Source organism: Heloderma suspectum, chromosome 1 (assembly GCF_057233095.1).
Source record: "Heloderma suspectum isolate Gila_16-S chromosome 1, 16-S_ref, whole genome shotgun sequence".
NCBI lineage: Eukaryota > Metazoa > Chordata > Lepidosauria > Squamata > Helodermatidae > Heloderma > Heloderma suspectum.
Genome location: NC_139458.1, coordinates 25,421,085 through 25,447,143, shown reverse-complemented (window position 1 = coordinate 25,447,143; position 26,059 = coordinate 25,421,085). Strand labels below are relative to the sequence as shown.

The 26,059-nt window shown below is 45.7% G+C and overlaps 1 protein-coding gene and 1 non-coding gene across 2 annotated transcripts in view; one reads left to right on the top strand and one right to left on the bottom strand.

The window, feature by feature from the left end:
- BEGAIN (brain enriched guanylate kinase associated) overlaps positions 1 to 26,059 on the bottom strand; it is a 168,127-nt gene that overhangs the window by 68,887 nt on the left and 73,181 nt on the right. The window lies entirely within an intron of this gene.
- Positions 18,081 to 18,152, top strand: TRNAA-UGC (transfer RNA alanine (anticodon UGC)). The gene has a single exon. It is a non-coding gene; the product is annotated as a tRNA-Ala (tRNA).

The window sequence follows — 26,059 nt, the reverse complement described above, 5'->3', positions numbered from 1 at the left end:
TTCAGGTTTTTTTTTTTTTTAAAGCAGTTGTCGGGAGTGGAGAATACTACTTCAGTCATGGCTCTGGAGGAAGGCGGATTTAACCTTTCCCTCATGCTGTTTCCCAATGTATATCCCCACCCCCCCACCCCCAGCTACTATTTGGCTTGGGTGCAAGCTTTCCCTAATGGGGTTAATGCAGCTTCTAGGGGGGCTGTGGTGGTGCTGGTGGCAATTTACATTGTAAAAATGGGGAGGGGGAGGGGGAGGGCTGAACTCCTCTTCTCCCAGTGCCATGTGATTGAATTCACCCCCCTCCAATGACAAAACCAAGAGATCCAATCATGGATCACATAAAGTATGATTTATTACGTGCAAGGGAAAGAAGGGAAATCCAATTTTATTTTAACTGCACAATAGATATATTTTATTAATTATTGACACAATAAAACCTCACTGCATCTGAAACGCTGCAGGTACTTAAGTTACTCCTTTTTATTGTGAATATATTTTTGCAATGATTATATTAGTTGAATGGCTAATGTGCATAACAACCAGAGATTGTGCACATCCACCACTCCACATGGAGAATGTGCACATAATCTGGAAAGGGAATTGTGCATATTTCACAGTCAATATACATACTGTCCAACAGGGAGATGTTGCGACAAATGGGAACTCTGGTTTGGGGGTGCTTGGGCCTTTCTGGCTGCCAGATACTGGCACCGGCCTTGCATGGATGATGGATCACTCCAAAGCTATTAGCTATTATAGCTAAATGGCACTTCCATGTATAGAGGTTGTATGGTTCTGAATACCAGAAGCTGGGGACAGGGGATAGTCAAAAGCAATGGTGCCATCAGGACAGACATCCAGGGCTCCAGGTGAGGGCAAATGGAGCAGGGCAGGCTTACCACATTTGGAAGTAAGTGAGGGAACACACATTACCATCCAAAGAGGCCCACACAAAAGACCATTACATCCAGAGTCTAAAATGATCCAACTGGCACCATGGGCCAATGATCTTCATGCCCCTCTTGTGAATGCACAGAGAAATCTGGTGGCTGAAGTTCTTTTGTCCCATGCTGGGATCATGTACAACGCTATGCCTGGAGAATATGGACATTCTCCCTCTCCCATAATACGAGAACCCGGGGTCATTCCAGGAAGCAGAATGGTGGCAGATTCAGGACTGATAAAAGGAAATCCTACTTCACACAGTGCATAGTTAAGCAATGGAATTTACCACCACAGGATGTAGAGATAGCCACCAAGTTGGATGATGTTAAAAGGGGATTGGACAAATTCCTGCAGGAGAAGGCTATTAATGGCTACTAGTCCTGATGGTGCTATGCCACCTCCATTATCAGGGGCAATGAGCACACCAGTTGCTGGGGAACATGGGTGGGAGGGCGCTGTTGCACTCATGTCCTGCTTGTGGGCTTTCCACAAGCAGATGACTGGCCACTGTGTGAGCAGAATGCTAGACTAGGTAGGCTTCTGGTCTTGATTCAGCATGGCTCTCCTTATGCTCAAGGTCTCCACCTTATGCACCTCCAGGTTTTCTTAATGACTTTCAGTCTCCACTGCTGAGTTTATCAGCAGTCAAGGAACAAAGTAATTATAGAACCATGTCCCTTCTCAGTCTGCCTTGTACCACTGCTAAGTGGAACTCTGTTTGTTTGTTTTAAGCCAGCATGGCTTGAGCTTGGAGAGAACAAAGAGGCCTGACAGCTGAGGCAAATGAGCTTTCTGCTTTTCATCTGTGTCTCAATGCTGGTTCAATGTGTGGGTCATATTCGTGCCTCATTAGCGAACGTGCATAAACTCGCAGTTCTCATTTCACTGTTTCCTCATAGCTGTCAGCCAGCTGTGATGGAGGAAGAGGCTTCCAAGCATTCAGGGAGGGAGGGAGAGAGAGAGAAAGAGAGAGGTTTGGGGTGGATTGGGTGGGGGAAATGTAAAGAAATGCACAGAACAAATGAGTTTGAAACAGAGCAAGATGAGAAGCAAACTGTAATGAACACTGGTGGCAGAGCTGTTGCCAACGAGCTGTCCATTTTGCCCCAAATTTATTGGAAGCGACTGAATGGGGAGTTCATCCCACTTCCCCTCCCTGAGAGCCTAGCATTTATAGAGAATTGGACCACTTCCACTTGCTGGATATACTTTACACTAGGGTTGTGTCAGAATTTCAGTTTTGCTCGTAAAACGTGCGAGCCTGCCCCGTTGGAAGACCCGAGTGCAGGCAAAGTACAAGCACGTGTCCACTGAAAACATCTGCAAAGTGTTGAACATGTGCTTGTGTTTGTCTTGTTCCCGATTCCCAGTTTGATTTGTGCAAATTTCCTCAGTCGACTGAATCAACCCTGCTTTAGCCTATGGAGGAAATCCACACAAATTTGGGGGGATCTGTGCAAATCTCCCATTCAATCACGGCTTGATATGTGCAAGTTTCCTGTTCATGCAGAGCAAGCAGAGATTGCAAATGCAAACAGGAATTGGGCATGAGATGAGTGGAGAGACATTGTTAGAAGTCTCTGGGCAATCTTGAATGTTGCTTCTTCACCCATACCTCCTTTACACAGCTGCCAGCTTTTACTCCGGGTTTTACTTCAGTTTGCTTCTGTTTTGCGCTTATCAAGGTTTCACATTACATTGTGTCATGTTGTATTTTACCATTTTTAATTTCTGTGAAATGTCTAGAGAACCTTGGCTATTGGGTGGCATAGAAATTAAGAATTGTAATAAATAAATACTTTTTACAGTCAAGCTTTGTTTCTGCACTCTCTATAACTGAAGTGGGCAGCACATGGCCCCCCTCACAGCCATTGCCAAAAGTTGTTGCAGCAATGGGAAAAAACCAGTGGTTTGCAGTGGATGGGCAAGTGCGAGAGGTCAAGGGGCCATTTTTGCCCCTCCCACTCCTGCCGCCCCCTGTTGGAATTCTGCAGGGTGCTAATGGCAGTGGCAAATAAATAAATAAAAATCAGTGGCTTGCTGCCAAAATTTGGTGGCAAACCACTTTGGAACAGTAAGGGCACAATCCTATGGGGATAGGCAGCTGCCTCCAAACTTGGAGGCAACTGCCTATCCAATGCAGGGCAGGAGAAGCACGGAGGGGATTGTTCCCTCCATGCTCCTCCTGCCCTGTATTTGCGGCTAGACAGACTATTTCAGCTCTGTAGCCGCAGGACGTTGGAGCAGGGGAGGAGGCTGCCGGATGACACATAGGATGTGTCATACCAGCATTTCCGCCTTCCCTGCCCCAGAATGCCCCTTGGAATGCCCCGTTTTGGCTGCTCCATGCTCCTCTTCCAAGCATGGAGCGCTGGGCTGTTCCGCGCTGCCTGTGAGGTAGCACAGAAGAGGGGGAAGGTTGGTTCTCTGGGAACTGGCCTCAGAGCACAGGCTCCAAGGTCGGTTCCCAGAAAACCACATATCTTATGGCCATCTAGCCACGGACTAGCAGCCATAGGATTGCTCCCTAAGTAAGTCAAATTTCATTTCATTTATTACATTTCTACACTACCCAATAGCCAAAGCCCTCTGGGTAGTTTACAAAGATTAAAATCCTTAAAAATATAATATTGTACATAATACAAAAACCGCTTACATACGAACATATAAACAGACAGCACACACACACACACACCTACATTTTTAAACAATCAACAATAAGAAATCCAGGACTCGAATTAAAAAACCTCATCATATGCTGCCAAATGCCTGAGAGTAGAGGAAGATCTCAACCTGGCGCCGAAAGATAACAATGTTAGTGCCAGGCAGACCTCACTAGTGAGATTGTTCTATAATTGAGGAGCCACCACCGAGAAGGCCTTCTCCCTTGTTTCCATCTTCCAAGTCTCCCTCAGAGGAGGTACCTGGAGGAACACTTATATGATGGGTGAGTATACAGGTAAGTTCATGCTGGGAGAGGTGTTTGCACCCTTTTTGGGGTCACCAGATTTCCACAGCGCCCCCGACTCAGCTTGCATTTGTAAACTGAGCTGCAGGTTTTCTCCCAAATCTGGGAACTTTTTCCATTTCTTTAAAAAATTGCATAAATAGAAATTTGTGCAAATTGTGGCTGAAATTTGCTCAAATTATGCAAATAGCAGCTGCAATTTGCTGCAAATTCTATTTACACAAAGATAAATCAAACCCTGGAAAATCCATGAGCTGGTCCAACTTGAAGCAGATCGAGTCTGGCCAGCTTGTGAGGAAATGAGCCAAAGTCCGGAGGGCTGAGCTGCTGAAAGCTCGGCAAGCTCCCCCCACCCCGACAGATTCCTCTGGCATCCCTGTCCAAAACATACAGGCAACCAGTGCAAGTGGGCCAGAATCGCTGTGATATGTTTGGACCTTCTTGTGCCTGTCATCAACCTGGCTGCTGAATTTTGCACAAGCCACAGCTTCTGAACCGACTTTTGACCTGCTTACTGCTCCAAAGCGGTTTTCCGCCAAATTTTGGCGGAAACCACTGAACATTTTGGCCTCTGCCACTGGCACCCCCTGGAATTCCCTGGGATGGTGGTGGTGGGAGTGCAATCTGCGAGGGAGTTGTCCCCCCAAGGGCCCCTGGACCTCCCACAGATGCCCACCCCCTGCTCTGTAGAATAACACTACCTGTTGCAGTGGTGACACCACAATGTGGGTGACCTGGATTAATGACTGGGTTGCACAAGAAGGACATGATGCAGTGATGGCCCTTAGCTCCGGATGTCTCTCAAAAGGGTGAAAAGGGAGAGTGCTTTCAAGGGCCATTAGCCATGACAGCGGATTGGAACCTCCATGCTTAGTAGCAATATACCTTTGAATAACAGATACTGGGGACAAACAGCAAGTGACGGCTGTCGACTTCCTGCCCTGCGGAGGAGCCATCTGTCTAGCAGCTGTTGGGAACAGACTGCATTTCTGAATGGACCCTGGTTTGATCCTGCAAAGCACGGCTTGTGTTCTTAACTTTTGCTTTATTTTTTTTAAATCTTAGGTTATTGTGTTTTCTTTTAATGAAGTGATGCCTTGTGGAATATGGAATTTTTGTTTTGTTTTGTTTTGTTTTTAAAACTGTGATTTATGTGCTCATTGTTGTGGTCATCTACGTACTAACCAGTTACATTTTTTTTATTCATAAGAATGTAAGAACAGCCCTGCTGGTCCATCTAGTCCAGCATTCCATTCACACAGTGGCCAACCGGCTGCCCACAGGAAACCCACAAGCAGGACGTGAGTGAAACAGCACTGTACATAGGGTTCCAGTGCAGCAACTGGTGTGCATAGGCTCATTGCCCCTGGTTCTGGAGGTAGCACATTGCCATCAGGACTAGTAGCCTTCTCCTCCAGGAATTTGCCCAACCCCCTTTTAAAGCCATCCAAATTGGTGGCCGTCACTCCACGATGGCCACCAATCATGATCACCAATGGATCTGAAAGAGGGCGGTTGGAGATTCAGCAAATATGGACACTGAGGATGAGCAAAACCACCCAAGGCAGAATTTTATGGCTCTTTCTATGCCATCATATTATGGTGGGGCCTGACAGTTTCCTTCTTATTCTGGGGACTTAGGACAGGGAAACACTTTATCTGATTTTCAGGAAGAAATGGAAAGGGTACTGAAGCTGTACAAGATATCACAAGAATGTATGGCGGAGATTGCCCTGGGGCAGCTTGAGGGGTCAGTTAACATAACATAAGAGCATCAGAAGAGCCCTGCTGGATCAGACCAAGGGTCCATCTAGTCCAGCATTCCATTCACACAGTGGCCAACCAGCTGCCCATGGGAAACCCACAAGCAGGACGTGAGTGCAACAGCGCCCTCCCACCCATGTTCCCCAGCAACTGGTGTACATAGGCTCACTGCCTCTGATACTGGATGTAGCACATAGCCATCAGGACTAGTAGTCTCTTAGGAAGAAAGGAATTTGTAGCTCAAATGAGCTGAACCCAAAAGGCTCTGCTTGGGGGTTAGTGCTGCCCAAGTTACCCTCTGGCAGATTTTCTGTCTTGTAGGAAGACTTGTTTGGCTTCATGTACGTTCTGTTTGTATGTTTGTAAATACAGCAACTTTGCCTGTAACTAAGTCTAAGTGTGTATAACTGAAACAACCTTGTCTTGCTTCCCTGTTCTCCCCTGCTTCTCCTTCCGTTGTTGTTTCCCCTATGTTGAATTTTAAAATTGTAAGCTCGTCAGGGCAGAGATCTGTATTGTGTAAAGCACCACACACCCTGATGGCACTCTATAAAGGAACACTGCCATCCTATGCATGACTGCTCTCAGGTAACTGTGCACAGGATCACAGCTTAACACCACGGCCCTCTGCATGTCTACTCAGAAGCCCCACTGAATTTCATGGGCCTTCCTGTCCGGTAAGTGCCCACAGAATCACAGCCTAAATGCAGCAGAGCTGCCCTCGGAACGTCTCACAGTACAGGGAAGTGTGTCTGTGGGGGGAGAATGTATTTTATTTTTATTTATTTATTTTATTTACAACATTTGTATACCGCTCCATATCAAAGATTTCAGAGCGGTGAACAACAAAAGAAAAAAGCACGATATTAAAACATTTAAATGTGATACACTGTGGCAGGTCATTCAGGAAAGGCGTCTCGAAATAACAATGTCTTTAGGAGGCACACAATATTGGCATCTGCCTGACCTCCAGAGGCAGGGAGTTCCACAGGAAGGGGGACACCATGCTGAAGGCTCTTTTCCTGGTGGACTCCAACCGGGCCATGGGTCCGTGTGGAGCCACCAGGAGCAGGCCCTCTGATGACCTTAGTGACTGGGCAGGTTGGTAAGGGAGAAGGCGCTCTCTCAGGTATCCTGGTCCCAAGTTGTTTAGGGCTTTGTACACTAGTACTAATACCTTAAACCTGGCCCTGTAGTGAATAGGCAGCCAGTGCAGTTCCCTCAGCAAAGGAGTCGCATGCTGGAAAGGGGCAGCTCCCGACCACATCCGAGCTACTGCGTTCTGCACTAGCCTTCAGGGCAGCCCCACATAAAATCCATTGCAGGAATCCAGTCTTGAGGTTACTAGTGCCTGTAGTGCCGTGGTCAAGCTATCCCTGTCCAGGGGAGACCGTAGCTCATGAACCAGCCAAAGCTGGTAAAAGGAAATGTAACAATACTGTCCGTCCAATATGAGCATTTGCACAAAATGCTTTCTCTCCTCCGACCCTGGCACGTCTCTTCTCCCTTCACATTGATACCTTTTGCCTTCCTTTTTTATGTGCTGTTGTACATTATTACTGCTATTACTAACACTTTAACATGTACACAGCATGCTGAGCACTATATTATCAAAATTGCGAGCAGTTTGCCTCTGCTATTTCTTTGACCTAAGACCTAATATTTGGCACTTGGATTCTGTCACCACACAAAATAACAATAATAACTATAATTTAGACAACAGTTTCTCTCTCCAGCCCCTTAGCACCCCACTCATGTTCTGATGGCAGATAGGGCCATGGGTGTTGCCAGTATCTGCACATTTATTCCAGCATGCGGTTTGCTCCAAATCAGAGCTGAAATCATAGCATGATAAAGCCTGTCGGCACCAGCAATGGAAAATGGTATTTCCTGTGTCTTGTCCTCTCTTGTGCCTTAAAGGTAAAGTTGGAGTGGACATCTAGTCCAGCAGTCTATTCACACAGTGGCCAATCAGCTGCCCACAGGAAACCCACAAGCAGGACATGAGTGCAACAGCACCCTCCTGCCCATGTTCCCCAGCAACTGGTGTACTTAGGCATGCTGCCTCTGATACTGGAGGGGAGCACAGAGATATCAGGACTAGTAGCCACTGATAGCCTTCTCCTCCAGGAATTTGTCTAAATTGGAGACAAACTCCTCCAGGAATTTGTCTAAATTGTCTAAACCACTAAATCTTCTTGTAGCAAATTCCATAGTTTGACTATGCGCTGTGTGAAGAAGTACTTCCTTTTATCTGTCCTGAATCTGCCACCAATCAGCTTCATGGGATGACTCCACTGGGTTCTAGTATTATGAAAGAGGGAGAAAAATGTCTCCCTATCCACTTTCTCCACACCATGCATGATTTTGTACACCTCCATCCTATCTCCCCTTACCCTTCTTTTTCGAAACTAAACAATCTCAGCTGCTGTTACCTTCCCTCATAGGGGAGATGCTCCAGCCCCTTGGTGTCATTGCTCTGAAGGAACCCTTAAAATTACCCAGAATATCTCCTCTGTTTTAGGCTGGGCAGTGCGGTAGTGGAGCTAGGGGCTCACAGGTGTGAAGCGCTGGGACTTTTTGATTAGCAGGGACAATGACATTCTCTGCCACCCTCTCAGACTTCCAGTTCCCTCTGAGCTTAGCTGCAATCCTCACACTATATTGTTGTGAGCTGCCCCAATGGAAAGTACTTGAATGGGAAATTAAGACCCTTTAGCTTTACAAAAGACTTATATAAAACATGCACACACAGATGGATCAATGCAGCTTGCCTGCATATTTGGACTCTCCTTCAGGGTGTGGCTTTGGGGACTGTCATGATAAGTGTCTGCACTTCAAAACATACCACTACACGACTTGCCCTGGGGAGCAGGGGATGGAGGTATCTTGCACTAAGATATTAGAATGGCAGCAGAAAGTTCCTAAATAATATTTTGGGCTTTCTCCACTTCCTCATGCGGCAGAGAGGCCTGGGCTGGATCCAGGATCTACCTTCCATTGATGGAAGTGATCTGCCGCTGATGGAAGCTGCCACCACCCAATTTCAGAGCAACCAGTGCAGCTGGTCCCAAATTGGTGTTATATGCTGTGATTGAATTCCACACCAGCTGAAGCTTTCAAATCAGCTTTAAAGGCAGCCTCACATAAAGTGCATTACATTAGTTAGTCTGGATGCAACCAGGGTATGGATGACTGTAGCAAGGTCCACTTTGTCCAGCTGGGGACACACCAAAATTGACAAAAGGTGCCCTTGGTAACTGACTCAACCTGTGCTTTTATAGGTAGTGTCGAGTCCTGGAGAACCCCAAGCTACACAATTGATCCTTCAGCCAAAAACACATGCTGGGTGAGGGTGGGGGTGGGGGAGCAATATTTCCCTCTATGTTCAGTGTTCCAGTTGGAGTGTTGTTGCTTATGTAGTCGAAATAGCACTAACCATGCACGAGATGGAGGAATCAGCAGGCGATAGCCGTCGTGGGGAAATCCAGCTGTTTTGGGGCTTGCCGGACTTCCCTGGAACTCCCTAGCTTCGCTTGCATTTGCGAGCCATGCTGCAGGCTTTCCCCCCAAATCTGGGAACTTCCTAAGGTTTTTCTTCTTCAAATCGCCATTTATGCAAATTGCACCTGGCATTTGCATAATTTGTGCAAATGTTGGCAGTAATTTGCTCAATTTGTGCAAATTGCAGCCATAATTTATTTCAGTCTGCACAAATTGCACCTGGCAATTTAATAGAACCCCCCCCGCCAAAAAATCGATGAGTGGGCCCAACTCAATACAGATTGAGTCAGGCCAGTTTGCAGGTAAATGAGCTGGAGTCTGGTGGGATGAGCTGCTGAAAGCTCAGTGAAGTTCACCCCACCCAATATATTCCCCCAACATCCCTAGGTAAACTCTGAGGTTTGTAGAAGTACCAAAAACATAAACAAAAAATCTTTAGGAAAAAAAAACCCTAAGGGAAGGAACCCCCAAATAGGACTGAGCATGTTCAGTGGCTATGGAACACTGGCTGACTTTTTTTGTGGGGGTGGGCAGGAGGAATGGGCTGTTATCCTAAACAGGCAGGCCTCCATGCTGCAACATTTTGTTGCAGAACACCTTTGTATCTGTTCATTTACAAATGTTACAAATGGAGTATATCCATTTCTAAGTCAGATGCAGGTATACTGAGAATATACTACCAACTTAGTATAAACTTCTGGTTGGGGTGGTGTTGGTTTTGTAGCTCAGTGATTGAGCACATGGGTCTTAAACATAAAGTCCTGGGTTCAATGTCTGGCATGTCTAGGTAAAAAGATCCCTAGCAAGGAAAATGAAGCCTGACCTCCTCCTTGGACACCAAACAGCTTCTGCTGCTCAGACTGGATGCTACAGACTGCATGCTTGGCCTTGAGTTGGGTCAGCTCGCGGATTTTTCCAGGTTTTTAAAATTTACGTAAAAAGAAATGTGAGCAAATTGCGGGGCACAATTTGCACAATTTGCGCAAATTGCAGCTGCAGTTTGTGTACATTACACCATTTGCGACCAAAATTTGCAAAAATTACACAAATTGTGGCTGAAATTTATATGTCATCCACATTGCATCCTGCAATTTGCACACATTTCTATTCACGTAACTTACCCCCCCCAAGGGAAAAGTTCCCAGATTTCAGGAAAAGCCCTATGACTCAGCCCACAAATGCGAGCCGAGTCAGGTGCTCACTGGGAGTCCATTGAGCCCCAAAAGGACTGGATTCCACAGCATCGGACATCTCTAGTTAAAAGAGTTGAGGTCAGAAAATGTTTGCAAATGGCCCCCGCTTTATTTTGCTTCTTTTCTTTAGGTCATCTCACAAATACTAAAATGTATTCGATTCTCCCCCCACCACCACTCCTGTGAGAGAAGTGAGACTTTGTATAAGTAGACAGTAATTGATCTCTAAATATGATATTACCCAGAATATGGAGAATGCAATTTAGGCTATCCACCCTGCCTCCGATCCTTTTTGCTCTTTGTTTACTGTGGAAATAAGTACCCTAAGACCTTGATCCTCTCCGGAGCTTCCATGTAAAAGCCAAGGGGCATGACGAGGTTTTGCAAATACACTTACGCTTGGGGTATGGAGCCTGTCAATGGCTGTAAATTTAATCTTGGAACAGATCTGCATATTTCATTCTTTTTAATCAGAACATCTTGGCTTATCCAACTCTTCTTCATGCGAACCTATTTGATACTAAATGGTGTTTTTTTTTTAAACATTAACCAAAACCCTCATGATTTTAGGGCATTTTAGTGTGTGTGGGGGGCAGCATGAACAGAAATGAAGGCAGCTGTGCTGGCTGGGGAATGCTGGGGGTTGTAGGATTTTTTTCTGTCTAAACATGCATACGATTGTGCCCTTAACCACCCTAAATAATTTGGTGTCTTTAGCAAATTTGGTTGCCTCACTGCTCACACCTAATTCCAGATCATTTATGAACTAGTTGAAAATCACTGGTCCTAATACAGATCCCTGTGGGACCCCACTGTTTACATCCCTCCATTGGGAGCATTTAACATTCATTCCTACTCTCTGCTTTCTGTTCTTTAACCAGTTATTGATCCATAAGAGGACCTGTCCTCTGATTCCATGACTGCTAAGTTTGCTCAGGAGTCTTTGATGAGGGACTTTGTCATATAAAAGGTAACATGTAGTTTGGGTCACACAGACACTCAAACGTTGCTTCAGCAGTGGTTTAGAGTTCTCTGAGGCTTAAATGCGGCTGCCGCTCAATCTGCTGTTACTGTGGAAAATCTCCTCTAATTAAAAGGGTCTTGCCCAATCAAGCCATTGATTCTGGTAGTGTGGGGTGGGGGTAGGGGACTATAGATATTTTGTGGCTTACAAGTTGAAGTCCTTGGCCTCTGAGGGTGGACTCCTCAGGCCAGGGAGGTGGTAGCAAAATGGGCTCCTGGCTTTCTGGATTCACTGGGGCTTCTGAGGGAGCAGGTAAACTAGGGTTGGTGGAGAGACCTATTCCTTCCCCTACCCTGTCTCCTCCTTGGACTCACCCCCTGAACATGGGGAGTTTGACCCTGGGGGTCAAAAATGGCTATAGGGCCACTAGTCAGATTCATGCTATTGGATCTTGTATACATTTAATTGATTTTGTATTCATTTGTGCCCTGCAGTGATACATATACACTGATAGCTCTTATATCACTTGGCCTTTTGGCCTCTTTTTGAAATATCGAATCCATCCAATTCTGTACTGTACTTATTCATGTGATCGCTACATTCATTCTGACAGCATTATCCCGCCTTTCCACTCATCAGTTAAAAGCAATACAGGCAACATAAAAACAATAAAACAATCACAACAAGAACAACCAAACAGCAGCGGGTGGCAAAGAACACAACAGACAAAGACAATCCAATATAAAACTAAAGAGAGACCCAAGGCCAAATGAAATAAAACGGTGATATCTCTTGGTGCACATGGGCTGTGCCACTGCCACCACCTGGTGGGCCCTTTCCTGTGTTCCTGCCAACTGCACCTTGGATGGAGGTGGGACATACAAGAAGGTCTCTCCATCTGACCTCAGGGGTCTGCATTTGAGGGAAGAGAGCTATGGCCCACATGAAAAGTGAAGTTTATGCCACAATAAATCTGTTTGGCTTCAAGGTGTTACAGGACTCTTTGTTGTTTGTTCTGAAACAGACTTACATGGCTATCTATTGCACAACTCTGAAAATTCTATGGCTCTGGAATTTGTCTCCTGAGTTGATAGTTTCATCATAGTAAATCCTCCACTGGAAGAATAAGGGACTAGGTCTATATCACTTTATGCCAGGACTTTTCCAGCTGCACTGGCTGCCAGTCCATGTCTGGGCCCAATTCAAAGTCCTGGTATTAACATTCAAAGCCCTAAATGGCTTGGGGCCAGGTTATCTGAAGGATTGCCTCCTCCCATATGTACCTGCCCAGACCCTAAGATCATCTTCTGGGGTCCTTCTCTGGGAGCCCTTGCTGAAGGAAGTGAAGTGGGTGGCTACCAGGAAGAGGGCCTCTTCTGCTGTGGCACCCAGCTGTGGAATGAGCTCCCTAGAGAGATTCGCCTGGCACTTCTTCACCCAGTTCTTCTACAAAACCCAAGAATTCCATGGCTTTCATGTTGATGTGCAAAGGCAACATTTGAAAACGACAACCTAGCTGAAGGACTTAAAGTCTAACCAGTGCTATGGTCTGCTGTGCAAAGCAAAATATATAAAGGAGCTTGTGCAAATGTCCTTATGTCAGGTCAATGTGGCATGGCAGTGGCAACAGGAAACTCGATTATGGATGCATCCACAGTATGGGGACATCTGCTGCCACGGTGCAATCACAAAACATGACACAACCAAATGAGCACTACCAGCTCCAGGTTTTTAGAGCCCTTCGGCAAGACACTCTCAGTGGGCCCCTTCTCACCACCACCGTTACCATTGTCTCTCTCCTCATTCCCCTTCATGGATCACTGCCTTGTTGTGGTGAAGGGGCTTGCGTAACTCAGTGAAGCCATAAGCTATGCCGTGCAGGGCCACCCAAGACGGACAGGTCATGGCGGAGAGTTCTGACAAAATGTGGTCCACTGGAGAAGGAAATGGCAACCCACTCCAGTATTAATGGCAAGAAAACCCCATGGAACGTATCACAAGGCTAAAAGAGATGACGCCGGAAGATGAGCCCCTCAGGTTGGAAGGTGTCCAATATACTACTGGGGAAGAGCAGAGGGAATTTCCAAATAGCGCCAGAAAGAGTGAAGCGGCTGGGCCAAAGCTGAAAGGACACTCAGCTGTGGATGTGTCTGGTGGTGAAAAGAAAATCCGATGCTGTAAAGAACAACATCGTTTAGGAACCTGGAATGTAAGGTCAATGAATCAAGGTAAGCTGGAGGTGGTCAAACATGAGATGGCAAGATTGAACATCGACATCTTGGGAATCAGCGAACTAAAATGGACAAGCATGGGCGAATTTAATTCAGCTGACCATTATATCTACTACTGTGGGCAAGAATCCCATAGAAGAAATGGAGTAGCACTCATAGTCAGTAAAAGGGTAGGAAAAGCAGTACTGGGGTACAATCTCAAAAATGATAGAATGATCTCAGTACGAATCCAAGGCAAACCACTCAGCATCACAGTAATTCAAGTCTATGACCCAAACACTGAGGCTGAAGAAGCTGAGGTTGATCGGTTCTAGGAAGACCCTACAACACCTTCTAGAACTAACACCAAGAAAAGATGTCCTCTTCATCATAGGGGATTGGAATGCTAAAGTAGGAAGTCAAGAAATCACCAGGATAACAGGCAAGCATGGCCTTGGTGTACAAAATGAAGCAGGACAAAGGCTAATACAGTTTTGCCAAGAGAACACGCTGATCATAGCAAACACTCTTTTCCAACAGCACAAGAGGTGACTCTACACATGGACATCACCAGATGTTCAATATTGAAATCAGATTGATTATGTCCTTTGCAGCCAAAGATGGAGAAGCTCTATACAGTCAGTAAAAACAAGACCTGGAGCTGACTGTGGCTCAGATCATGAGCTTCTTCTTGCAAAATATCGGCTGAAATTGAAGAACGTAGGGAAAACCACTAAACCATTCAGGTATGACCTAAATCATATCCCTTATGAATATACAGTGGAGGTGACGAATAGATTTCAGGGATTAGACCTGATAGACAGAGTGCCTGAGGAACTATGGACGGAGGTCCGTAACATTGTTCAGGAGGCAGCAACTCAATCCATCCCAAAGAAAAAGAAATGCAAGAAAGCCACGTGGCTGTCTGATGAGGCTTTACAAATAGCTGAGGAAAGAAGGGAAGTGAAAAGCAAGCGAGAAAGGGGAAGATATATCCAACTGAATGCAGAGTTCCAGAGAATAGCAAGGAGAGACAAGAAGGCCTTCTTAAATGAACAATGCAAAGAAATTGAGGAAAACAACAGAATGGGAAAGACTAGGGATCTCTTCAAGAAAATCGGAGATCTCAAGGGAACATTTTGTGCAAAGACGGGCATGATAAAGGACAAAGAAGGCAGGGACCTAACAGAAGCAGTTAAGTTTAAGAAGAGGTGGCAAGAATACACAGAAGAACTATACAGGAAAGATCTGAATGTCCCTGATAGCCATGATAGTGCGGTCACTGAACTTGAGCGGAACATCCTAGAGAGTGAAGTCAAGTGGGCCTTAGGAAGCATGAGTAACAACAAAGCTAGAGGAGATGACAGTATTCCAGCTGAGCTATTTAAAATCCTAAAAGATGATGCTGTTAAAGTGCTGCACTCAATATGCCAACAAACTTGGAACACTTAACAGTGGCCACAAGACTGGAAAAGGTCAGTTTACATTCCTATTCCAAAGAAGGGCAACGCCAAAGAGTGTTCAAACTACCGTACAATTGCGCTCATTTCACATGCCAGCAAGGTGATGCTCAAAATCCTACAAGCTAGGCTTCAGCAGTATGTGAACCGAGAACTACCGGAACTACAAGCTGGGTTTTGAAGAGGCAGAGGAACTAGAGATCAAATTGCCAACATTCGCTGGATCATGGAGAAAGCAAGAGAATTCCAGAAAAACATCTATTTCTGCTTCATTGACTACGCTAAAGCCTTTGATTGTGTGGATCACAACAAACTGTGGCAAATTCTTAAAGAGATGGGAGTACCAGACCACCGTACCTGTCTCCTGAGAAACCTGTATGAGGGCCAAGAAGCAACAGTAAGAACCAGACATGGAACAACCGATTGGTACAAAACTGGGAAAGGAGTACGACAAGACTGCATATTGTCGCCCTGCTTATTTAACTTATATGCAGAGTACATCATGAGAAATGCTGGGCTGGATGAATCACAGGTCGGAATTAAGATTGCCGGGAGAATTATCAACAACCTCAGATACGCAGACCATACCACCCTAATGGCAGAAAGTGAAGAGGATCTAAAGAGCCTCTTGTTGAGGGTGGAAGAGGAGAGTGCGAAAGCTGGTTTGAAACTCAACATTAACAAAACTAAGATCATGGCATCTGGCCCCATCACTTCCTGGCCTATAGAAGGGGAAGAAATGGAAGCAGTGACAGATTTTATTTTCTTGGGCTCCAAGATCACCGCAGACGGTGACTGTAGCCATGAAACTAAAAGACGCTTGCTCCTTGGGAGGAAAGCTATGGCCAACCTAGACAGCGTAGTAAGAAGCAGAGACATCACCTTGCCGACCAAGGTCCGTATAATCAAAGCTATGGTTTTCCCAGTAGCAATGTATGGCTGTGAGAGCTGGACTCTAAGGAAGGCTGAGCACTGAAGAATAATGCTTTCTAACTGTGGTGCTGGAGAAGACTCTTACGAGTGCCCTGGACTGCAAGGAGGTCAAATCAGTCCATCCTAAAGGAAATCAACCCTGAGTGCTCATTGGAAGGACAGATACTGAAGCCGAAGCTCAAATATTTTGGCCACCAAATGTGAAGAAAAAAGTCACTGGAAAAGACCCTGATGCTGGGAAGGATTGAAGGCAAAAGGAGAAGGGGACGGCAGAGGATGAGATGGCTAGATAGCATCACCGATGCAATGAATATGAACTTGAGCACACTCCGGGAGAGAGCGGAGGACAGGAAGGCCTGGCGTGCTATGGTCCATTGGGTCACGAAGAATCAGACATGACTTAATGACTGAACAACAACAACTCTCCTCATTGCTCCCACTTCCTTGCTTGACAGGCAAGAGAGCCAGTGGACAAGGAGGCAGTGGCATTTCCTGCTCCTCCTTACCACCACCGTTGTCTGGGCCAGAGTGAGAAGCAGGTGAACAAGCAGATTGCCACGGTGAAGAGGAGGAGCAACTCCAGGGAACTCTGGCCAGTGGGCCCTGCTGGCATGTGGGGCCTTGGTAGGTGCCCGATCATGCCTACCCTTGACACCAGCCCTGGACGTAAGAACTAAGGTTCTATGACCCATGGCCCCAAAGAGTCTAGAGGCTGCCAACTAGCTCACACCAATGTCAGGTCTAGTGCAGCAGCACCTCTTTGCAATCACCCTCAGGGTTGCTGAGCTGCAAAACAGGGAATGAGCCTTTGCGATGCAGTGGGGATATGAAGCAGGTACTGCTTCTCTAATGTATTCCTTTACTGGTTATGGAATTCACACACACACACCCTTTGGTGTGTGGTACACCTGGGAGCCCTGCTCCTTACCGCAGGTTGCAGAAAGAAAGGGGATGGCAGGATGGAGAGAGACGAGAAGTCAATGGTAGAACATATGCTTTGCTTGCAGAGAGTCCCAGGTTCGAGTCCCAGTATCTCCAGTTAAAAAGAGCTCAGGGGGCAGGGCTCAGAACGATCTTGGCATGAGCTGCTATTAGTCAGTACTGGGGAATGCATATGCTGGGCAGAGGAGAGGAATGGATATGCCAGGTCACAACCAAAGACCTATTGTACATTCTTCAGGTTGCAGTCAGGCAATCCCCCTTGCATTGGCCTTCCAGTGTGAAATCCTTCATTAATATTTTTTCTTTCCTGCAGATACATTCTGATTTATTCTCCTTTTTATATTCCTTTCTCCCCACCCCCCCAGCTCACTGTATTGTACAGTACTCTGTTAAAACAGGATGGGGGAAACCATCTATCTTTACAGGAACTAATTAGTGGGAAGCACTTTATAGGCAATGACACTGGAAGTAAATATTTATCCTTAATTCCATCAAAGAAGGAAAGTTTTCTTTCATCCTGTTGGTGGGGGAAAAATGGCGAGTATGCTGATTTCATGCATCTCTTAATCAGGCTACTTAATCAGAATGCTTTTGATCTGAACATCATTGTTCCTTTTTGGAATCTAGGGGGGATTTGTTGGGCTAAGACTAAACCTATGGAAATCCAGCTATGTTTGCTTTGAGGCTTGAAGGATGATCCTTAGAAAAGAAGGATGATCCTTAGAAAAGAAAAAAGAGAAGAAGCTACTAGGCTGGATTGCATAATTCAGATCTATCTGAACGCTTTAACTCTTTATTGACCAAGCTTTGCAGGGCATGGGGACACTTCTTTTAGCTCTATGAGCTGTGTATTTTCAGGGTGGAACTCGATGTTTCTGAAGATACACGAGGTATGCTACCCAAACAACTACCCCATGTTAAGTTTTCCCTCCTATCCTCCATGACATGAAGTGGCGGAAATAATCACATTTCCAGTGGAGGCTGGTGGCTTTGATGTCAATGGGGTGGTGAATTTTCTCTGGGTTTCAGTCAGAGCCAGTCAGAACTCTAAAGGAGCTCTCCAAAGCCGGAGCAGATTCTCTACCCCAGTGACATCGGAGCCACCAGCCACCACTGCATATTTCTCTGTCCCTCCATTGGATCCTCCAACAGCCAGTGGAGGGGAGGGGAGGGGAAAAGGCATGAGGTGATGAGAACGGGGGAGGAGTTGTAGCTCAGTGGTAGAGCATCTGCTCTGCATGCAGAAGGTCCCAGGTTCGATCCCCGGCATCTCCAGATAGGGCTGGGAAAAAACCCTGCCTGAAACCCTGGAGAGCTGCTGCCAGTCAGTGTTGACAAAACTGGGCTAGATGAACCAATGGTCTGACTCCATATAAGGCAGCTTCCTATGTTCCTGTAAGATAACATCATGCATTTCCATCATGACATGTCTGAGGGAAGAGGAAGTGGGAAAACATGGGATTGCCATAATGAGGTAATGGCTAGCCATGTCCTCACCTAAGGCAACAATTCCCAAACTGTGGGCTGAAAATTAAGCCACCACCTTGGATGGCATCTCCCACTCTATGCCCAACGGAGCATGAATGTTCTGTGAAGGTTTGCATCCCCTCTACTGAATGAGGGTTATGTGTTTTATGCAGCATCTCTCCCTCTCCCTCTGTCAGAGCCTTTGAAAAGGGTTGTGGGAATAGTTGGTGGGTCGGAGTGAAATAATAGAACGAACTAGTTCATTCATCATCTTAATAGCTTTTTAGCTTGACTCATAAAGGCACATTTTTTATTGCTTAGTAGAGTATTCCTGCCACTGCTAATGAAGAATACTTCAGCTATTTTCCCAGCAACTGCGAAAGAAAATAAAGGCGACTTCCATGTATTTCTTTCTCTCTCTTTTGGTTTACCACCATCATGCCACCTAGTGATTGAATTATCTGGAGGTTGATGGTTTTCATAGATCAAGGTACAAGGAGAATAAGATAATGGCACACTTATTTCTGTGTGCGGAGATGCCTGTCACAGCCGAGTAGGCTAATAACAGACAAAGCGCATGAGTTATTCCACTCCACCAAATGGAAAATGAAGAATTGGCCCATAATTTAGACTGGAACTGGTGGATATTATGGCAAATCTGTAGCTGCTGCCAAAATCAGCACCACCACCACAATTTCCTTCTCCTTGCTCTCCCCCTCCCCAATAACATCCAATAAAGTGAACCATGTGATGTCATCATGTTGCTAGATGCCTGCTCCACTTCACCGGCTCCCACTGGGGCCTGGTATACTCATGCAGCAGGAGGAGGCATGAATGCGCATGGAGAGTTCTGAGATGGTAGAATGGATAGTTCCCCTTCTGATGGCGGGGCTTACACTTTAGAATGCTCACCTACATGAAGGAGTAGCTGCAGGTACAAAGTTGTACAGTGGGGAAAAGTTTGAGCTAGAACCTTTCCTCCTGCTGTGCTAGATTTTACATGCCAGCAGGTTGCTTGATGGTTTGTTTTATACAGGGAAGCTGTCAAGTTGTCTCAAGTTGTCGGGTCCCCTCTACCACCTCTGCTGCATGTGTAGATCAGACCTTGCAGATGTCACATGATGTCTGTTTTGGATGAGTTTGGGATGAATAAATGTTGCCAAGGTAAAGGGGGGGGGAGAAGAGGTGGGACTATCCTTTGGGTGGCAGCCTTATGCCTCCAGGAACATCTAGTTTAGCGGTGCTGTATTTGTGGCTCCAAAGAGGTGGGGAGGGAATTCTCAGCCACTTTTGCCAGGGAGGAGGAATTCTACATATTTTGGGGGATCAGGCTGGGTGGACTTACCCTTATTATGGTAAGTGGTTTTAACCTTTAAAGACTTAAATGGCTGTGGGCCTGAAGAAATGACACTTCCCATAGGTACCCGGACATTAAGATAATCATCCGAGGCCCTTCAAATCTTCAAAGATGATGCCTGAATTAGAAAAAAAAATCGCAGAGAAGCCATGATTCTTCGAAGATAATGCCTTAATTAAAAAAAAAAAAATCCGAAGTGGATTTTTTTTTTTTTAGAGAATTTTTTACCTCTAATTTAGGCATGTGAAGCTTCACAACTTTGAAGCTTGGAAGATCATGCCTGAATTAGAAAAAAAAAAAATTGCGGAGAAGCCCTGATTCTACGAGGATAACACCTTAATTAAAAAACACACATCTGGAGCGGGGGATAGGAGGGGGTAAAACTTAGTCTCATTTGAAGGGATAGAACAACCCCCTGCTCAATGCAGGAAGACTGATTCCCAGGTGGTCGCCCATCCAACTACTGACTGGGGCCAACCCTGCTTAGCTTCCGAGATCAGACAAGCACGCGCACATCCAGCCCTTTGCTTGTTGCTGAGGAAACATTGAATGCTGAGGAAGCTATGCGATCAGTAGCCGGAAGACGACATGGGGCTGTCGAGACCTGTGAGTGTGGTGGGCGTGGAATCAGCAGAAACAAGAAGAGTTTCCGATCCACCAATGAGAGCCTCCGTCTTTAAGAGCAGGAAAACAGCACAGTGCTTGAGTGTGAACTGAGCTCGTGCATTCGATGAAGCACCGCAACGGGTAAGATGAGTGAGTGTGGATAATCACGTTTTAATGCGAGAGTGTTTCACCTGACAGGACACCGAATTCATTGCGATGGCGGGCACAATGTAGATCAGCCCTAAGTTGAGGCAGGTAACTACTAAGGAGAGGCCTTTTCAGTGGTGGCACCCCAGCTGCAGAATGGAATGTCCTTCTCAGAGAGGCTCACCTGGCACCTCCGTTATAGGCTTCCCAGCAGCAGGTGAAGACCTTTTGACACACCAAGGCAGTTTAAGAACTGTTTTAGTACTTTGTTCTGCTGCTGGTTTTAATTTGGTTTTATCTACTGAAATTGTTTTATTCTTTGCTGCTTGTTTTATCATGGTTTTATTTTTTTGTTTTTAATATCCGTATTTTATGTTTTTAATGTATTGAACACTGCCCAGAGAACTTTGGTTATTGGGCAGTTTAAAAATACAGCAAATGAATAAATGAGAAGAGAAAGGGGTTTTTTGCACATTTTTCTTTCTCAAAACACACACAAAAAGGCAGACCTACAACAACTACCTGAACATCTCCTCTAGAATACCCAAATGAGAACAACACTTGCAAGATTCTTCGGGGGGGGGGGGGGAAGAAGGAGATCCCCACTTTAGCCCAGCACTAATCCAGTTATTTCCTAAGATTCCACTTTCAGTGGGCAAAGCCATTTATACTGATGCCGGAATACAACAATGAATGTGTTTTGTCTGTTATTAGCCCATTATGCATTCCGTCTCTGCCAAATTATAATCCAATGCTCATGATTAGGGGTTGTGTTCTATATTTTTCTTGCATTGTCTGATCTCTAGTTCATCAGGCTTCCCTTTTCTGCGTGAGGCTCTGAATGTCTTACTCAGCAACTCTTCTGGCTTCTGAGATACCAGCAGCCATTAAACATACGTTTTCAAGCATATCTTCACCCCCACGAGGCTGAGGAATCTGCAGTTTTCAAAAAGGAAACCAGCACTGCGATACTTACGAAATGGAACTCTAGGCCCACTACCACGTTTTGCCATTTTTCTCTGCTTATGTGGAATCATGGCATATGCACAGCTGTGGCTAAACTTTTAGGATGTGCAAGTGGGACCTGCAACAAATTGTTGCAGTCTGGAGTGCTTTTGTTCAGGATTCCAGTCACTCCATTTCATTCCTTTGTCTCCCCTGTTTTCTATTCTTCCCCACCCAAATTAGCATTCCATGACCACTGAGCACATTCAGTTCTCATTGGTTTGTTTTGGGGTTTTCCCCACTCCCACTCTTAGGTTTTTTTTTTGCCTAAATATTTTTTTTGTACATTTGAAGCTTGCTGATACCTTCCTCTTGTGCATTGCTGGTGCCTTTGAGCAGAAAAACTGCAACACTTTCACCCTGGATATCAGAAATAGAGGGAATGGCTTTCCTGGAATCCCCCCCCCCTCCATACTGGTTTCTCCTTCCCATTCCTGCAAACCTGGGGCTGAAAGGATTATTTTATATACTCCTTTCATAATTACCTTTGGATCTGGAAGCTGCCATTAGCTTAGATGGCTTTAGAAGGGGATTAGCCAGATTCACAAAGGGAAGTGTATCATTAGCAATTAGCCATCTCAGTGGAATAGAGCCTCTCTCTTTTGAAATTATACATGGTGGGGAGAAAGTGGATAGCGAGTAGTTTTCCTCCCTGTGTCATATATTACAAGTTCATGCAATAAAGCTGATTGGTGGGAGATGCAGGACAGATAAAAGGAAGGACTTCACACAGCACAATAGTTAAACTATGGAATTTGCTACCACAAGTTGGAGTGATGGCCACCAACTTGGACGGCTTTAAAAGGCAATTAGACAAATTCATGGCGGATGAGGCTATCAATGGTTGACAGTCTTGATGGCCCTATGCTACCTTCTGAATACCATTTGTTAGGGAAACACAGTGGCAGAGGGCTATTGCTTGTGGGCTTCAGAGAAGTACACCATCTAAAGGGTAACTGTGTTCTGGTCCGCATATCAGTCTGGGAAGTGCAAATTATGTTGGTTTGCATAAAAATATGGACCGAACAAAATTCTCCCCAATCCTTACATCAGATATATAGAGTCCAATTAGGTCACTGCTGGACTGGGCACCCGGACTGGCCACCTTCCCACCTGGAAAAGGGGATGGAGTCACACCAGACTAACAACCCCTTCCATGTCCACCAGGTGTAGCCTAAGAACCCTGGTAGATAAAGCTGGGGTGAACCTCCCCAGGTCTCAGTAATGCATGCCAGGTCAGCATGCTCCAGAATTATATCCTGGGCAGCAAAGGCCTTACCATTTACCAACCTGGCGTTCACCAGTAGCACCTGGAGACCCAGGGGAATGTTGCCAGGTCAGTCAGAAGAACCCCCATCTGGAGAACAACTGGAAGTGGGAATAGCACTAGTCACTGGGGAACAATAGTGGGAGAACTCTGTTGAGCTCTTGTCCTCCTTGTGGGCTTCCCATCAGCATTTGGTTGGCTACTGTAGGAAACAGAATGCTAGACTAGAAAGGCCTTTGTTCTGATCCAGCATGGATCTTTGTATGTTTATTTGTTCTTCAAGGCAGTGTGCTACTAAGTTGTTGGAGCCACAGTGGAACAGGGGTATTGCCTTCATGCCCCTGTTGGTGGGCTTCCCAGAAAACAGGAAGGGAAGGCACATTAAGCAACAACAGCAGCAACAAAAACAAAACAAGAGAGGGAAAAGAATCTGAAAGAGCTCCTTAATGTCAGTCGAACTTAACGTGTTGGATCCGGAATCTACCTTCCGTGGACAGATCCTGCTTTGCTCGTGGAAGGAGCCTCTGCCTGATTTTTGGAGATCACCTTTCCTTTTCAGGGGGCTGGAGGGGTTGGCATGGGAGCAGGGGGCAGGGAGGTCTGCTTCCTTCAGCCCAGTTGCATATCCGTAAGAAACATAGGAAGAAACATAAGAAGTCAGGCCATTGGTCCATCAAGCCCAGTATTGTATACACAGACCGGCAGCAGCTCTCCAGGGATTCAGGCAGGAGTTTTTCCAGCCCTACCTGGAGCTTCCAGGGTTTGAACCTGGGACCTTCTGCATGCAAAGCAGGGCCTCTACCACTGAGCCACAGCCCCTCCCCTAAATCTGAATCCAATCACTTGTGTATCAGAAAAACAAAAATCATTCTTCAGGGGCTCATAAATTCTAGTAGCACAGGCCAGCTATTGGTCTTTTAACTCTGAGTTCTCTTGAGTGAGAACCAACATCTAGTTCTCTGGTACTAGGATTTATGACCCCCTGAAGAAGGAGAAACAAAATAATAGTTCTGAAATGCATCAGGCTTGAGCAATGTTTAGGGCATCCCACAAGCTTCTGGATGGCCACTGTGGGAACAGGTTGCTGGACTAGACTGTCATGCCTCCCTTGGACTCCTCCGAGGATGAAGGGGAATGGCAGGCTAAAGACCCAGTGGAAGGGACTAGCGCAGAAGGAGCCCGAGCCCCCTCACCTCCTGTGGATGTTCCATGCCTGGCTGCAGCCTCCCCAGAGGAACTCCCCAGAGTTCCACCAACCCCAGCAGAGCGAAGCCGGCTGCATGTAGAAGAACAATACAGGTGAGCCTCTGTCTATTTAAGACAGAGAGGCTCCCAGAAGCCAGAGGACTGATTGCCAACAACTGTTTCAGGATGCTGCAGGTAAAAGCAGGAAGCAGGCAGGGGAAAGGCTGCTGGAGAACAACGTCGTTTTCACAAGTTGGATCTCCTTAGCCTCACTTTGACCCTGAACTCAAACCTCAGCTTTGCTCTTGTTCCACTGTGTTTTGAACTTTGGACTAGAAAATGGACTTCTCATTGCCACAGCATCTTGGATTTGTCTGAACTGGTGAAGTGCCCCATGCTCTAGCCTCCTTTCTCAGCCTTGGACAAGTTTATGACCCTGTTATTAGCCAGTGAGGTATTGCTGCCAGCTGTGATCAGCTGGCAAGGACTGACATAGACAGACTTTTCATCTGACCCACAGGGCCCTTCTTAAGTTCATAGGAGCAAGTCTTTACTCCATTGTACTCAAACAAAAAGTACAGGATCTCCAATATTTTTGGGTCAGTGGCAATTTGAGAGACTGTCCAGGGCACCATCACAAAATGGCTGCCATGGGAGGCAGAACAAAGGTCAAGCAACCCGCCTGAATACTGAATACAAGGGAGAGGTGAGGTCTGAGCCTCAAGTCCCTAAACAACTCCTCTCAGCTCACAAGTTTTGGCACCAATGGAAACCTATTTCACAGCAATCCCAGCTGTATTTTTTTTTTAAGTGGGAGGGATGGGGCACTTTGGTGAATGCCAAGAAAGATGTCCCAGGTCGCATTGGTGCCTATGACATCACGTTGCTTACATTCAAGCTTAAAGAAAAGTAACTTGCTGAAGAACCTCCCTGCAAGGCAGAGGTGGTGAGAACTCTTAGTCCATGTGGCCTTAATCTGGAGGACAATTCATAAACTTTGTACTACTCATACCTCTGTTTTTCTTCTTTGTTTTTAGGAATTTTTCCACTCTTAGTATCCATTTAACATCACAGCTACTGATGAGGGTGGAAGTTGAAACGTTTAGCTCTAAATATATTTGGAAATTACTCTGTCATTAAGTCTACTTTTGCTAGGGGGCTGGGCAGTGGTCAGTTCTAAGACTCTCTTTGATTGAGACTACCTTGTGATCGACATGCTTTTGCATTACGCAAAAAAGTAAGTCCTGTGGGACAACTGCAAATCATCTCTGTGCTTAAAATTGGAGAAATAAGGACATAAGAAGAGCTGTGTGGGATCATCTGTGCTGGATCTGTTCCCACAGTGGAAGTTTGACAGCCGCCCCCCTCTCCTGCCTTGGCTGCAGCGCAACGGCAGGGCAGGACATGTGGCGGTTCCTTCTCCAGTGGATCTCTCCCCTTTCGGAGTAAATGTAAGGCAAGATTGCTCTACCCATAAAACATCAATCCCCGGCTAATGAAACTTGGATATATATATAGAGCCAAAACAGACATTACTTTAAATATGTGTTGAGCAGCTAGGTATTTATTTTCATTTTTACTTTAGAGTAGATCTAGTTAGGTCTCTAGTGTGGGGGTAGGGTGGCTTTTATGGTATGGATCAGGGCCCCCTGCACCTACTCTAGAGTAAAAGTAAAAAGAAGACACAGCTGCTAGACACAAATTTAAAGTAATGTCTGTTTTGGCTGATTTCCATTTTAATGTGATGAATGAAATGTTTTTATACAATCAAATGAGCTCTTGGTGTACCCTAAAATAATCAGAGGTTTGACCGAAGTGAAGCATAGGGAAATGTGTCCATACCATGCTAGGTTTGTGGAGGCTTTTTTCCTTCTTCTTTTGCACATTAAATGGGTTAGTACATCAATGTGTCTGGACATTCCTGTGTTGCAGCAAACTCTGCCCCACTAATATTCTGGTCACCTAAATAAAATCTCCTGTTGGACCTCAATCCTAGAACACAACCTGAAAAAAGGCTGCAAAACTATCCTACCCCAATTAATTGAGATGAACTTAATAAGGATCTCTGCTTTATTGGGAAATCTCAGGGAACCTTGACTAATGAGAATGGATGCTGCTTGACTGCTGATTAACTGGAAGTGTTAGCAT